Source organism: Juglans microcarpa x Juglans regia, chromosome 8D (genome assembly GCF_004785595.1).
Source record: "Juglans microcarpa x Juglans regia isolate MS1-56 chromosome 8D, Jm3101_v1.0, whole genome shotgun sequence".
Taxonomy (NCBI): Eukaryota; Viridiplantae; Streptophyta; class Magnoliopsida; order Fagales; family Juglandaceae; genus Juglans; species Juglans microcarpa x Juglans regia.
Genome location: NC_054608.1, coordinates 8,649,084 through 8,657,202, shown reverse-complemented (window position 1 = coordinate 8,657,202; position 8,119 = coordinate 8,649,084).

Here is an 8,119-nt window from a genome sequence, read left to right as displayed (position 1 = left end):
TTTGGTGACATAATTTCAAAACACTGATACACTCATTACACAAAAGATTTTTCATAAAGTGTCGTGTAAACAAAAAACCAATCAATCATCTATATCAGTTTTAGCTGACCATTCGCCCTCATCATCTGTAGATACTTCAAATTATTCAACATTTTTCTCAGTTGTCGCATAAAAAATTTTAACCTCAATATCTTTCCTATGTAATAGAATCATCTCATACTAGCTCAAATCCACAAACAAGTTAAAGACGAGTTGACTTTCTTGGTATACTTCAGAAAACTCGAGCAGTGCACCTCGAGGGGCCACGCGCCAATGCAAACAGTTCATTCGATATATCATTTGGATTACTTGCATACATTTGTACAACCTAGATATTGATTAAAGCATAAACATACAAAAATAAACATTTATAATATTTTTTTGGTAATTCAAACTTACATATGTAATGTCACTACCCGTTATTCAAACCATTTCGATAACTCTTCTTCATGTTTCTGGTTTGTATCATTTACTCCCTGCTCTTTGAGCACGTTAATATGATCACTAAAATTGAAGATTACCAAATAATTCATAATCTTATAATTTTTTTTAAAGTAAATTACAATATTAATTAACGAATAATAAAAACTTACTTCAACTGGCTCTCTATATTAGAGAAATTGTTTAACACCTACAACAGAGTTTTCTCGAACTCTCTTCCACACAAATCATAATCACGCGCTGCTCCAAGTGGATGTATGTGTTGGGAAACACAGAAAACCCATTTTGTTGTCTTGCTTGGTCAACTTTAAAGTTTCTTTCTGACAATCAAACATTGTGTCAACTCCATGGAAGTATTTGCAACATAATATATAACACTTATTATCAATATATGTTTCTGTAATTGACCATTCTGGGCGAGCTTTATTACCTATTGTGCGTTTCAACTTTACAAGGAACCGTTCAATGGAATAAATCCATCTATACTGGACTGGTCCTACAAGTTGAGCGTCACATGGCAAATGAACGGCTAAATGAACCATGACGTCGAAGAATGACGATAGGTAAATACTCTTTAGTTTAAACAATATTATAGCAATTTTCCGTTTCATATGATCAAAAACTTCTACATTCAACGTTATAGCATCTAAGTCTTTAAAACATGCACCCAATGCAGTCAAAGTGTGACCAGCCGTTCATTTTTCTCTTGATTAGTCACGAATCTCGTCTTTGCATTTGAATCTTGAATAAGTGTTTTAAATTTAGTGGATGATTTTTAAATGGAGCCTAATGTTTTAAAGTCTTTGAAATATTTTCATAAATCCAAAATTATTTTAAATTGGGTATTTTTAGTGTTGTTGGACCAAACCTAGTTTTTAAAGTAAGTCTCTGTATATTTTTTGAGTCTCGAAAATAATATAGTTTTAAAAATAATTTTATTTAAATGATTTTATTTCTTTAAAAATATTATTTAAGATTCATTATTTTATTTTATGTTAAAAATTCTATTTATTCAGATTCTTTATTTCTCTTTGAAATATTTAGTAAACTCATGATTTTATTTTATAAATGAAGAATATTATTATTATATGATCAAGAATAAATTATTTGGTTTTAATACTCAGTATATTTACCTTCCATTTATTTTTCTAGTCTTTATTTCCTATTTAGTTAGTTTATTCCTCTTTGTTTAATCTCTACCGTTAAATCTAGGTTAGGGCCCTTAAATGTAGGGCTAGGATTAAAACCCTAGATCCCTTCCCTTTTTCTCCTCATCTCTCTCTCCCCTCCCAGCCATAACCTCCAACCTCCCTGTGACTATCTCATCTCCCAAGCTTGCCTCCACCACGCCGTCGCATGTTGCCGACACCACCTCCACCGTCGCCTCATGCCAGTGACCCTCCTCCTCCAATCCTCCCTCTCCCTTTTCCCCCACGCCATCGCTCCCCTCAAGCTGAAACCTAGTCGCGACTTTCCCTTCTAAGGGCCACACCACGGGCAAGCCACCATGTGCACCACCACGACTCCCCCCTCACGACCCTCCTCCCTGTTTCTCTCAGTTTAACTCGTCCCTACTATCGTGCGCCGCCGCAAACCTCCTAGCCATCAGCGTCCCTTCCACGCCGTGATGCCACCACACACAGCCAGCACTCCTCCTCCCCGAATCTTACCCCTCCTCCTGTGAGCCCAACCGCCTCCTCCTCTCTCAAATTCCCTCATCTGATGGCCAACCACCAATCAACAGCCACGGGACAACCCAACACCACCGTCCTTCACCACGAACCACCCACCCTCCACACACGACTCACTACCAAGCCACCTAAACAACCCATGTTTTAAGGTCACGACAATGACCACCAAGCCCCAAACCCAACCCCTCCTTGCACGTACATAGCCACCACTGTGAGACCTTGCCGGACAGCAAGTGACGCAACAATTTTGGCCCCGAAATTTATAGTATAATTCCTATCTCTTTCCTTCGATGATTTATTATGTTGTGAAGCTACAATTGAAATGGTGTTGGGAATGTGTTGTGGTTGAGGAATTGAAATGTGGAGCTTGTGATGTGGCTGTGTAGTTGAAGTGATGGGCATTATTGTGTGTAGTGCGAGGTGACGGGGTTATTGTGCAGTTGTGATGTAGTTGATAAGATGGCAGCATGTTGTGAAGTGTTGGGATTGAATGCGAAGGTATGATGTAAAGTTGTGATGGGGCTGTGATTGTGAAGTGGAGGGACTATTGTGAATGCGGTCTGTGTAGTGAACTATGAATGTGAAGTGATGGGCTGAATTATGGATCGCTGTGTAGTTTGTAAAGTGGTTGGAAACTGTGTGAAGTGATGAGATGTGGTGTAGTTGTGATTTGGTTATATGTTGTGTATGTCGTGTGAAGCGTTGTGATAAGTTGTATAGTTGGACATGTTGTATGAAGTGTTATATTGATTGAGTTTGAGTTAGATGTTGGTGTTGGTGTGTATGAAGCTTGTTTACACAAGCGGACGTTTTAGTGGACTATATGTTGATCTTAAGTGATAAAAGGGTAGTGTACATGTATAAGCCGATTGGACGCGTGTGCCAAATAGATTTACCATATATAATGGATAGTTTGTTTTGAGCATGAGTACACAATGTTTAAGCCTCAAGATTGGTTTAAAGTTGTGTATTTTGCTTGACTTGGATTATGATGAAGTGTTGATTAGATTATGCATGACTGAAGGAAGGGATGTATGTCTTGACTAGAATTGAGATGTATAACCTTAGTTGGTTCAACTTATGTATCGGAATGGATAATTTGGTAAGAAGAATGTTATAAAAATGATAATGTGTATTAACCTTTAAAGTGAATCGAGGAGGTTTACTTTAAAGGATAAGAACTTGAAATAGAATGATGTATTTGGAAAGGTGACCTCAAGTGAGTCCCAAGCTATGTGTTTGATGATTTAGAGAAAAGTAATAAAGGAAAGCAAAGAGGATGGACTTGGATGATAGAGTATGTCTAAGTGAAGGAAGTTTAAGTAAATGGTAGTATTATACAAGTTCTAAGTTTAAGTCACTTAGGCACTTGGGGAAGGGAATGATGTTAAGTTATGTATGCATGTAGTTTGCCATTTGATAATAACATGGAGTTCAGATAAGTATTATGTTCATACTCATATAGAGCTTTCTAAAACTCTTAAGAAAAATATTCTTTAATGAAATGAAGGAAATGAAATGATGTTTTATGAAAGTGTGCTAAGTTTTAAGGTTTAAAGATATATATATGTAAAGGCCTTCTTTGGCAACCCCTACTTATGCATCCAAAGTTATAGTTGTATACATGTGAATGAATGTTATATGTAGTAGCTATTGTCTTTCTTTTTCATGAAATGAAATGTTGATGGTTATGCTTGATGCTTTTAAATGATGTTTAAATGATGTGATGAAAATATATTTAAATGACACTATGAAAGTGTATTTAAATGAGACTATGAAATAAATTTTAAATGATGTTATGAGAGGATGTTTAAAGAATGTTGTGAAGTGATATTTTTTTAATGATGTTTATGCCTATGCTTTAAATGATATTTATGAAATAAAATGGACTGATGAATGAAAGAAATGAAAAGAAAATGACTGAAAGCAATGAATGAAATGAAAAAAAAAAAAGAATGAATGTTTTAATGTATGAAAATACATAATAGCCATGACTGAGTAAATGAATGATGGTACCAATGGACTTGGTAGATTGCAATGCCAGGTAAGTAGTACTGCTAGTGAACCTAATGCTACCCCCTGACTGAAAGGGATACCCAACATGTGGCCATGGATGAAATCTGGGTCTGAAAGACTGCTAACCCCAACACAGGTCACGTAACAGTGCTTACCGACTAGAAGAAAAGTGGAAAGAGTTAAATTGAATGTTGTGTAATCATTTAGTTTTTTATGAAGGATGCACAATGTGTGGGGAATGTTTCATGTGAAATGAAAACCTTGTAAAAAAAAAAACTCCACCTTGCAATGTTTTCAAATGAAATGAATGTTTTATGTAAAGTATGTCGAGGAATGATGAATGAAAACCTATGTTAGTATATTTTTACAGTATGAAGTAATGTTTACTGAGTATTCAACTCATTTTATTTTTATGTATGTCCCTCACCCTCTAAGGAACAAAATGACTAAGAAGCGTTAGGACAAACATGGTCCAAGAGAAGAATGACAGAAGCCTAGGAATTTTTTATGTAATGTATGAAAGCCAATTTTTGAAAAAATGTCTTTTTAAATCAATTTAATGGTTTTCGCTGTAAACTCTCTTTTATTATACAAAGCATGTTTTAATTTTAAAATATAGAATCTTTTATACCTTGAGAAAGAAAATGAAAATGTTTTAAAATGTCAGTAATTCACGTCTCATTTTCTTAAATTATTTTCTGAAGTCTCACCACAAAGACGAACGTTACACAAAGCCATGTGCACATCTCTCGTCCAGTACTCATGGATACCAACAAGCAAGATATGTTGTAAAAATACATGACGATCATGACTTTTTAATTCAATAATTTTTTGGTCATTTGATCGCACACCTTGTTAGACTCAAGGTAGAACCGTCTGGTAGTTTAATCTTCATTAGCCACTCACAAAATGTAGTACTTTCGTTTATTGACAATGTATACGACCCATTCAATATGTAGACAAGCAAACCACTTTGATGCAACTACATTTTCGATCTTATTCCCAACCGCTTTAGATCATTCCGTGTGTTTAATGTATCATTCCTTTTGCCTTCAATTGACATTAAATTTTTTAACACGGACTCGTATATATTTTTTTCAATATGCATAACATCGAGACTAGCAATTTTAATGTCGACCAATACGAGAGTTGGAAAAATATATTTTTTTGTCCAATTCAACTCATTCACAATTTGTTTTCTCTTCCGTTGCTTTTTACCAAATTCATTAGAATCGACATCTACCAATTACTCAAGTACATCTTTGTCAAATAAATATGGTGGAAGGTTCCCCATTCAACAGTGTCATCAAACATTCTAGAATTTCTACGTCATCTATGGTCATTAGGTGAAAATCAACAATGACTCGTGAAATATAGTTTCCTCCCATATGTAAGCCATTCAGATTGCATATGTTTGTTACAAGTCGAATATGCTATTTTCCCCTTAATACTCAATCCTGATAAGTTTTCATCGGTAAAAAAATTATTTATTGTCCATAACATGGTAGCATGTATCTTGAACAACTTGCTTGTTGATGAATCAAATGTTAGGAACACATTCTCTCACAAATCTTTCAATTCTACAATCAATGGTTATAAATGTATGTCTATATCATTTTCCAGTGATCTCGGACCTGGAATGAGTAAACTCATTATAAAATATGGATCCTTCATACACTTTTATGGTGGTAAACTGTGTGACATAAGTACAACTGACCAAGTACTATGACTAGTACTCATGTTCTCAAACAGGTTAAATTCATCTGTTATCAACCCAAATCACACATTACGAGATTTTTAGCAAACTATGGATGTTCCAAATCAAATTCTTTCCAAATCTGAGAATCAGCAAGATGTGACAAGATACCATCATTTCTGACTCAGGATGATGAATGTCATATCATGTCTACAGTTGTTGCACATGACATAAATAACCGTTGTAATCTAAGTATCAATGGAAAGTGGCCTTCGACCTCTTGCGGCACATTTTACTTCTCAAATGTCCATCTTGATTCATAGAAAATGTGAAACTTGTTCAATTGCTCATTCTCTCGCCAAAATAATACAGTCATTCTTACATGCATGTATTACATTATAATCAAACCCGAGTCCTCGCTTTAACTATTTTGCTTCATAAAAGTTGCGAGGTAAAATATTGTCTGATGGAAGTGTCTCTTTAAACATCTCTAGTAATATATTGACAACCTTAATTGATAATCATCGTATAAATTTTATGTGAAATAGTCTAACTGTAAATGAAAACTTACTAAGCCTTCTACATTTTGGATATAACTCTTGTTGTGAATCACTTCACAAGTGTACAAAAGTGTTATGAGCTGCATCATTTCAATTTGATGTGTCCATATCACATTCATCCATAAACATTCTTGCACCAATGTCGCCCAGCATTTGTTCCATATCCTCATTGTATTCATCCCCAACAATCTCTGGTTGTATATCTTCATCGATTTATTCTTCTTCTTCTTCTTCATGTGGAGGCTCGAACCTTGAATGGCGTTGGATATGGTTCGACGTGTAAGACCTAATTAGTATAACCCTAGTCAATATTTTTGACAAACAGATTCTCTCTCACCAGGTCTATCTTATGAGAATGTGAGCTTCAAGAATTTCTTAACACTTTCATCATATACATTGTAATCTTCATCCAAGCGATCTTTTACTCGCATTCAACTCTTATCCATGCCTATTACACTATTACAAACAGCCACGTGGGCATCAACAAGCAAGCATGTATCTAACATATTATGCAATTTCTTTTTTTCACCAAGAAGCATGCATAAACTATTATTTGTCATGTCCAACGAAATTTCAACAACATCTCTCCATAGTTCTCCAAATATGCTCGTTTAGTTGTGTGCACCGATGAGTAACACATTGATGCACATTACCGAAACTGTATATCCGGAGAACAACAGGGAATGACTATCAAAATCATAATGTTAAACGTGAACAAATACAGTTGAGTAGTTTGCGAGAATAATCTTATAATTCCAAACTGTCCACTTTGGACAATTCAAAAGTTAACAATCAACCGTGTGATTGATAACTTTCAAATGGGTCTAAGGTTTATTTCGATGCAACATATAAGTCACAAGAGTAATACACAACAACAACTCAGGATACAAGAATATATCAAATATCAGATAATTATTTAATTCAAGTATTATATAATTATATTTCAATTGTGTTGTATGATTTTCTTAAATTTAATCAATTGTGCTATATGATTTTCTTAAACCTAATCAATTGTGCTTTATGATTTTAAATTTTACATCATTAGATTTTGTATATGTCTATTTTATATTAAGTATTTTGTTTAAGTACTTTAATATTTTTTTTGATAAGTCATTAAGTATTTTAATTAGAATTACTCTTATTATGTTAATTACTTCTAATCAAGTATTTTTTATTAGTATATTTATTCACTTGTGTGCATGTTTTTAAGTATTAATTAAAGTTGATTATTATGTTGTTCTATTTTGGTATTTAACGTCCTATTGTCTATTACGTTTTTAAATATTAATTATACGCTCATTATGTTTATTATTATGATGTTCTATTGTGCGATAATTTAAAATACATTTTTGAAATTTAATTAGAGTAATTTGTGTATTCTGTAATGGAAATTCATGTTTGAACGTATATAACGTACGTTCAAATGCATAATCAACGTTCGAATGGTAACAAATATTGTTTGAATGGTTGCAACCCAGTTTCTAGACTCAAACACAAAACAGCATCGACAGATACAATCTTTAAAATACAATGATTATTCACAAATATAACCTCACAAATGATAGACAATACAAACAAACGAAGATAGATATAGATTATAATGAGTAGAAATCAGAGATTTTACATTTAATATAATTCCAAAAAATCCAATAGATAACAAAATACCTATACCACAT